Source organism: Euphorbia lathyris, chromosome 2, assembly GCF_963576675.1.
Source record: "Euphorbia lathyris chromosome 2, ddEupLath1.1, whole genome shotgun sequence".
In the NCBI taxonomy this organism is placed as follows: domain Eukaryota; kingdom Viridiplantae; phylum Streptophyta; class Magnoliopsida; order Malpighiales; family Euphorbiaceae; genus Euphorbia; species Euphorbia lathyris.
In genome coordinates, this window is record NC_088911.1 from 12,664,834 (window position 1) to 12,674,089 (window position 9,256).

Genomic DNA, 9,256 nt, shown 5'->3' on the forward strand with positions numbered 1-9,256 from the left:
ACTTTAGTCCCGAAATGATTTAAGGGTACAGTAAAAAAAAATTCTATGTATTTTTACGTTTTGTTAAATAGGTATTTATAGATTTTTCTTTTTTAAATGGGGACTGAGGTTTCTTTTTGCGATCAGGAAATGACTGCAGTATTTTTGCTTTGTTAAAAATAAGGACCTTAAAATTAAAATGAGTGTTGACGACTTAAAAATTGAAAAATTCAAAGACATACTGACATTTTAAGCAACTTTAATTCTTCATTTTTTTATGTCATTTAGGTGTTGTTTGGTGAACAAATAGAAAGTGAATGTGTAAAAAGAGAAAGCTTTGAAAATGATGATTTTAAAAATAAAAAATTTGACTCCATAATAAATATAATATTAAACAACTTAAGCGCTCGTGGCCTAATGGATAAGGCATTTGACTTCTAATCAAAGGATTGTGGGTTCGAGTCCCACTGAGCGTGATTTTTTCTTTTCATGTGATCCATAAATTTTTATATAAATAGAGGCCTAATACGCTCCCTAAACTTGTTTATTCTCTAACAACTAAATACAAAAACCATAATACTTTAAGGTATCAAAATACCCATAACATCTAAAATGTCGCAATTTTACCCATAATATTGATAAATTTAGTTAATTTGAGAAATAATTCATCAAACTGTCTTCTCGGTCATGAATCTTGTCATATACACTTCACACGTGCGTCATTTTATCAGTAACAAATCACAAATATATGTTGGGATGTGAAAAAAATATAAAAAATACTGTCTTTTGTATGAATTGGTAAAAAAAATCACCAAATTTATAAATATCAATCTCCAATTCTATTATTAAATAATAAAAAATATGAAATCTTTGTTTAGAACGAATCGATATGCAATTGGTGCAAAATAAGGAACAAAAAAATTTGTGTTTTATAATAGTATCTGAAATTGACCCAAATTATCAACGTTAGGGGTAAATTTTCTCTTGGCTACTAACGTTAGGGGTAAAAGGTAGGGGAAGAGAAAAAATTTACCTCACAAATAGATGAAGATGTATTTTTAGAATTTAGGTTTAATAAGTTTTTGTATTTAGTTGTTATGGAATAAACAAGTTTAGGGAACTGGTGAGACATTTGCAAAGTTCAGTGAGCTAATAAATTTTTATGGACAAGTTTAGGGAGCTGGTAATACGAAATAAGCAAGTTCAGGGAACTGGTGAGACACCTGCAAAGTTGAGGGAGTCAATCTACTATTATGGACAAGTTCAGAATGGTGATGTATTAGGCCAATAGATAATTAATACATTAAGCAAAATTACAACTACCAAAGCATCACTTGGGTTACTGCACCTATTGGTTCTAAAGGTGGTTCTGACACTATTGATAGTCTGAGTCGTCCATTTACTTCTCCGAGATATACGAATGAAATCAGGGATAGAGTGGAGATGGTTACGGACCCTGGATGATGATTCCTTTTCGAAAGTTTCAGGGGCGCAGTAGAGGTGGGGTCAAACCATTGGCGAATGTGGAGCAGCCATGGATGGATGACATTCGAAACCATTTTGATTCTGTTGGCAGTGGGTCCCTCGCTTACGAAATTTGTTGTGCAACCTTATGTTAGTAGAAAAGTAGGTACTATGGTCCGATGAGGGATTGGTAAGTTCAGTGCTCGTGCTTCGACATCTTCTCCATGCTCAAGGAAGTTCACTATGCCCAGTCGGCATAATATATTCACTCCACTAACGTAGGATGCATCCCTTTGGAAAACATCGGCCGTGATCACTGGGGGTTAGGAGATGATGGCGAATGCTAAATCTGATAGGCCTATTCGGAGAAAACACCTAAGGCATGATACTATTATGTCATGGGTCGTGCGTCTGGGTGCTTTTGAGACTCCTCATGATCCTTGCACATTGGGGAATTATGCCAGGAGCTGGTTTTAATATGTAGATAGATTCAATAAGCGACAGGGCTCGGCGTGTTCGGGGTTAGTGAGGCTCCCTCGTGGTGTTTGGGTGTCCTGCGTTGGTTGGGTTCGTCTTTTGGTATTTTTTGATAAAGATTATCTCTTGGAACTCCTTTGGATCTGGGAATAGTACCTCCCAACGAGCTTTGAAATGCTTGGTTTGTACTTTTGATCTAGTTATTCTTGTTTTGTCTGAAATGCGGATTACGGGGACTCCTGCGGATTGGCTGCAAAAGTTTTTGGGTTTTACTGGTTGTGAGCTTATAGAAGCCGAAGGCTTCAGTGGATGAATTTGGGTCTTTTGGGATAGGGGGAGAGTTATCTTTTCCGTTATCTCTGCTTGTAAACAATTCTTTCATGTTAAAATTACCCTGGTTGGTGGGCTGTTAAATGGATTTTCATGGTTTTCACTAGCTAGTGTTTATATTCGGCCTCAATGCTGCTTAAATGAGCTTTTTTATTATTATTTACGGGCCTTGAAAGGTTCTATAACCGGACCTTAGATGGTAGCTGGGGATTTCAACTGCATTAATGGATGAGAAGATGTATGGATCCATGCGAACTCTCAATCGTTGCACCATGTTTGGTGATTGGATCCAAGTTTAATAGATTCTATACCTTAAAATTTGATGCAAAGCATATTGGAGCCTCTAAATAAGTACGATAGAAAGTGGTATAACTCTAAACACGTGATTAATCCTCTATCTCACTCTTTAATGACCTTCAACTTTTTTCTATCCATGTTCTTAAACATATACATGATTTGACTTCCAAATCTAAATGTAACTTCCACCTAGTAACTTATCATTTAATTTTAGAAGGATTGAACTTTTTTTCTATATTTATTGATTTTGACATCAAAGTAATTATGAGAAGAACATTCTTCTCTCACTCTAACATGTATGTTCACTAAGGAAGATCCAAGAACATTAGTCGTCGTCTTCAACAGTCATTCTAAGGTTATAAATCTCACAATTAATATATTCGTTATAAGAAGCACAACAGTCACCTCTTATTAATATCACGATTAATATCTAAATTTAAAAAGATATCAAATTCCCCTTTTAAATAAATAAATATCAAATTCTAAATGATTGATCGTGAATTATGAGTTGAACACTTTAACCGTTCACCCATGAATTCCTTTAAAAATTCATTGTTATGTTTTGGTTACATGAAGAGAGGGGAAAAAAATATAATATTAGTTTGAAGTTAGTGAAAAGAATTATATTTTAGTAATTTTATGTTTTAGTTTAGAATTGCACTTATATTTATCAGGGTAAATTTCATCAATGGTGTACAACCTTTATCCCATTTCACACTTTGGTGTACAACCTTCAATTTGTCTCACTAATATCTACGAACTTATAGATGACCTCTCACTTTAATGTACAGCAGGTAAAAATGACCGGTCAACGCGAAGCCAATGCGCCATATCAGCTTTGACCGGTCAAAACGTTAAAAATTGACCCACCATATGTTCAATTACTAAAATACCCCATCTCTTTGGCTTCCATATCATCTTCTTCCTTACAACTCTTCTCTCTCTAACTCCTCTCTCTCTCAAAAGCTTTCAATTAAAATTATGTTAGCAAGAGAAAGAAGGATAAACGTGTATCTCTACTAATTTCCGTAAGAGTTCATCATTTTTCACGAGGGATTTATTGCTCCAACGTTTCTCATATCCAATACATTGATATTGTTTTCATTTTTCAATTTCCCCTTTTTGAGTTTTTCGATTTTGTCAACTAAAAAATTTGTATATATAATCCATTGCCTTTATGCTGTTGATTGCTTGCTGTTGTGGGTTGGGTGCTCTTCAAACTAATTTGGTATTAAGACAATCATTGCCTTTATACTCTTCATTTTCTTACGAACGGATGATTTTGCAAATTGAAATATGATACTTGAATTAGACATTTTGGTTTGGATTATCTTTCTTTTCCTTAATTGATAATCCATTTTTTATTCCCATAGAAACAATTGGATTTACAAGTGTTTCTTCATATATAATCGGTTTCAATCTCTTCCTGGGAGCTCTTTTTTCAGTTTAGATTTAAAGGGTTCAGTTTTGGACAAAAAGAACAGAGAGAAACAATAAAAGGGAGAGAAAGAAGATGGTAATGGCGTGAATCGTGATGAATCGATGACAAAAATTAATTTGATCTAAGGTATAAAGCCAGATGAAGAGACCTTAATTTGCCTAAGATGATATTTAAGAGAGAGAAAGATAAGGTCCTTTAATGGTGGTTTTAGGAGGAAGACTAAAAAATAGGGGTATTTTAGTAATAACACATGTGATGGATCAATTTTTTTACTTTTTGACCGGTCAAAGCTGACGTGTCGCGTTGACCGGTCATTTTTACCTGATGTACACCAAAGTAGGAGGTTATCTATAAGTTCGTACATATTAGTGAGACAAATTGAAGGTTGTACACCAAAGTGTGAAATGAATCAAAGGTTGTACACCATTAATGAAATTTACCCATATTTATCAAGATGAAGGTAAAATATAATTTTGGATTAAAAGGTCAAATTGAACTCTAATATTTTAGAAAAAAAATACAGATTTAATCTCAACATATAAAATAATATAAATTTAAATTTAACGTTTTCAGATAAGATTAATTAAACTCTAATGTTTTTCTTAAAATTTTTAATTTAAGAACAACTTTTTTATTAATTTGGATTTAATTAAATTGAATTAAATAAAAGTTGGATTTGATTAAATTAATTGAATAGAGTACATTCTTAATCAATAACCACCTCAAGACATGGTGTGGTCCAAAGTTGTTGGAGAGTTGCAAAATTGTTGTAATTTCACGTGGACTTTATCGTTTGACTTCTCTTCTTTGGCCTTATGTCTAATTAATCTTCACACTTATCACTCTCATTAAGAAAAGCCCATAGCATCAAAGTTAATTTAGAATTAAGGATAAACTTAGATCCTAAATTTGGTTACTAATTTAGTAGAGGTTTATTTCAGCTTTTCGAAATAGTGTTTATCGTTTTATTTTAAACCGCATAAAATATAATATTTGATTAAATTTATATAACAACAATATTTAGCTCTTTTAATAGAAATAATAGAGTTTTAAAGCTTTTTATGAAAACTTATTTTTAGAATTTTTATTAACAGTTGTTTGTATTTATTTGATATTGACAAAATCATTATTCTTCTTTCTACAAAACACATTTCTTATTTAGTAACCGTTTGTTTTCAATTTTCGGAACTGCTTTTTGCTTTTTAACTCTAAACAGGAGGCAAAAAGCGTTTGGTAAAAATTATTGCAGAATATCTACCGTTTATTAGTAACAGCAAATATCAAACAACTAACAACAACAGCAAACAACAAACAACAAACAAGAGCAGGTGAAACAAACGAGCCCTTAACATTATTCATATCTCTATAATATTATTGCAGAATGAAGAAGAGTTTATTACGTTCAATAAGTTGTTATTTTTAATTTTTATTTAGTTATTTAGATTATTTTTTATTTATTACATTCTATGATGTCGTTTTCATAGAAAGGTTAGTGCCACTGAAGATGTAAATAGGGATATATCTAAAAAATGGTACGCACCAGAGAATAACAGGAGTTTGTGAACCGATTTTCGCCAAACACACCAAACTAAAAATGCAACAATGAGTTAAAAGAGCCAGAGAATTTGAAGTTGAAAACAAAATTCATGAAAAGTTGAATGACATTTCCTTGAAGGTCTGAATACATGAGCCCATTCCCGACCAACGCGTCAAACAACCTGACATTACTGGATTGAAGAAGTGCTTACCCCACTACATGTATGATACCAACAATGTTACGTACGTTAGGGTTTGCGGTGTTCCAGTAAGATTGGATTGCATTACGCTAGAAGTACCGTACTTGAGTTGAAAGATCGGGGGGAACGACCTCGTAATTAGAATTTTTTTAGGAATGACAAAGGAAGTGAACGCAAGCTAAAGGAGAGAGAAAGTAGAAAGGATTGGAGGCAGAGCCGAGGATTTGGAATTCGTCGTTGTGTTAATGTTTGGACAATTAGAGGTTCAATTAATTTTTTTGGACAATTATACTCAATTTGTAAGAAATTGAGTGACATATGGAGGGAGGTTTTAGGAGTTCGGTAGCAGTCTTAGTAATCAGAAATCTTTCTCGGTATGGTGGTTTACTTTTTGTCAAAACGAGGATTGAAGTTTTCAACTTTAGCAAAATAAGGACTTTTTCGATTGATACTATTAAAATCACCATTGACGATTTCAAAAATGACATATTTTAAGAACTACTAATATTTTAAACAACTTTAATTCTTCAACTTTTATACTTTGAGATTGTTTAGATGATGTTTGGTAAAGAGAGATAAAGTTAATGTTTAGAGAGAGAAAGTTCTGAAAAAGATGATTTTCGAAAATCGAAAATGTAGTTACATAAAAAATATGACATTGAACAACTTTAATTCTTGAAAATTTTCATTTTCAGGTCGTTAAAGATGGTTTTAATAGCATTAATCCAAGTGCGAAACCTCAATCCTCGTTTTGACAAAAAGTAAACCACAGTCCTTTATTTGAAAATTAGTGAAATCACATGGGTTTTATTTGAAATTTACCCTTTTTATTATTTGTTTCCCTACTTTAAAATACAAAAATTAAATTAGTCATTAATTTTGTTTAGTATTATATATATATATATATATATATATATATATATTTTGTTTAATACATCATCAGCTCCCTGAACTTGTCCATAATAGTATATTGACTCCCTGAACTTTATAAGTATCTCACCAACTCCCTAAACTTGCTTATTTCGTATCACCAGTTCTCTAAACTTGTCCATAAAAATTTATTAGCTCCCTGAACTTTGCAAGTGTCTCACCAGCACCCTAAACTTGCTTATTCTGTAACAACTAAATACAAAAACCATAATACTAACTCGGATTAAGGTGTAAAAATGCCCCTAACGTTAGAAGCCAAGAGCAACTTTACCCATAACATTGATAAATTTGGTTAATTTGAGAAATAATTCATCAAACTGTCTTCTCGGTCATGAATTTTGTCATCTACACTTCACACTGCGTCATTTTATCAGTAACAAATCACAAACATATGTTAGGATTTGAAAAAAAAAATACTGACTTTTGTACGAATTGGACAAAAAAAAATTCAAAAAATTCACCAAATTTATAAATTTGCTCTTGGCTACTAATGTTAGGGGTAAAATTGTAACATTTTAGACGTTAGGGGTAAAATTACTCCTAACCCAAAATGTTAGGGGCATTTTTACACCTTAATCCGAGTTAAAATTATGGTTTTTGTATTTAGTTGTTACAGAATAAGCAAGTTTAGAGAGCTGGTGAGACACTTGCAAAGTTTAGGGAGCTAATAAATTTTTATGGATAAGTTTAGGGAGCTGGTAATACGAAATAAACAAGTTTAGGGAGCTGGTAAGATACTTACAAAGTTCAAGGAGCTAATCTACTATTATGGATAAGTTCAGAAAACTAGTGATGTATTAGATTTTTTTTATTATTATTTTAGACTACATTGTGACAATTTGTTATTTCCATGTATTGCTATGACAATATTATATAGAGTTAGTTACAAGTAGATATGTTGTGGTTATACAGATTTGTAGATGGGTGTATCTGTGGTATTTTTCTTTACAAACACAATTCTGTGATTGTAAAATTTTACATTTTTTTACTTTGTCAAATTTGACCGATAATGACCTCAAAATGAAAAATTTTAAGAATTAAAGTTGTTGAGTATCATATTTACTAATGGAACCATATTTTTAATTTTTCAAAATCATCATTTTTTGAGTTTTCTCTTTCTAAACATTAATTTTCTCTCTCATAAAAAATAACACCTAAATGACCACAAATTTAAGAAGTTGAAGAATTAAAGTTGGTTAAAATATCATTTAACTCTTGAAAATTTTCATTTCAAAGCTGTCATCGGCCAAATTCTGACAAACTGAACCACAATGCAAAATTTTACAAACCATACGGTTGCGTTTGCAAAAAAAACAAAAAAATGGAAGTAAAAAACCCATTTAAGACTACATAAAAAATGTTTGAAACATAGAAAAATTATTAAAAGCATCAGGTTCTCAATTTCAAATGGAAGACCTCTCGTACATATTTTATTATATGTAACATAAATCCACACGTATTAAAAGAGATCTCATTATTTTAATTATTAAATAAAGATACAATACATGTGCACAATTTTAAATTAAAAGTTTTCAAGTGACAAAAAGACCAAATACTTAGCAGCAGAACTCAAAAAGTAGAGATATATAAACGGTCAATTCCTAACCTGACGTGTTTTCCATGGTTGGAAAAAAAAAACACATTTCACAACAATAATAAATCATGTATTGACTCCCAAAAAGAACAAAAAATCATAATTAAAGCAACCAAAAACTTGATTAAGGTTTGATTTTTAAGAAGAAAATTGTAATTAAGGTATGTACATAGGAAAAAAATAAATATATATCTTTAAACCCTTAATCTTTTCGATTATTGTTGATTGAGTTTGAGTCTCTAATCTTTCAATTTATCACATTGAGTTCTGGAAAATTATAATCACATACAATAAGAGTCTGTTTGGTTCAGCTGTTCGCTATTGTTATTAGTTGTTTAGTTATTAGTGTTTGGTAAAACTATATTGACCTGTTGTTAGTATATAAAATGTCTACTATAGACATGTTTAAATTAATCAACAAATAAATTATAAAATAAAAAATATATTACACAAATTAATACAAATAATCTAAGTAAAAAAAAATTATTGAACGGAGAAAAAACGTGTTCTTTCAACAACGATATTATAGAGACAGAAATGATGTTAAAGAGAAAACATATTTTGTGAAAATAAGAATAATAGTTTTGTCAATATCAAATAACTATAAACAATTGTTCAATAAAAGCTCTAAAAAGAAGCTTTTTATGAAAATCTCCGACCACAGTTGTTTCCATAAAAAAAAGCTAAAATCTGATATTTTTTAAACCTAACCAAATACTATATTTTCTGCGGTTGAGTAAAACACTAAACGCTGCTCCGAAAAGCTGAAGCAAACACCCTCTAAGACTTTGCTTGTCAAACCAGTTAGCAGTAGACATCTAATTCAGTTAAAACAACATACATATTTCATCTGCATCTAAAATTGTATTTTCTACGGTTTGAAATGAGATTTCTTACCATTTCTCTATTGTCACATCGGATATGTAAAAAAAGTATTCAAATTAAATGTAGATGAAATAAATAACTATATATTAATTGAGTTGTTTTCTTTCCTGTTTCTACAAAAAA

At 31.1% G+C, this 9,256-nt stretch overlaps 1 non-coding gene across 1 annotated transcript; it reads left to right on the forward strand.

Moving 5' to 3' along the window:
* The first annotated feature begins 382 nt into the window (after positions 1-382).
* On the forward strand, positions 383-455 carry TRNAR-UCU (transfer RNA arginine (anticodon UCU)). Its single transcript has one exon. It is a non-coding gene; the product is annotated as a tRNA-Arg (tRNA).
* The last annotated feature ends 8,801 nt before the right edge of the window (positions 456-9,256 follow it).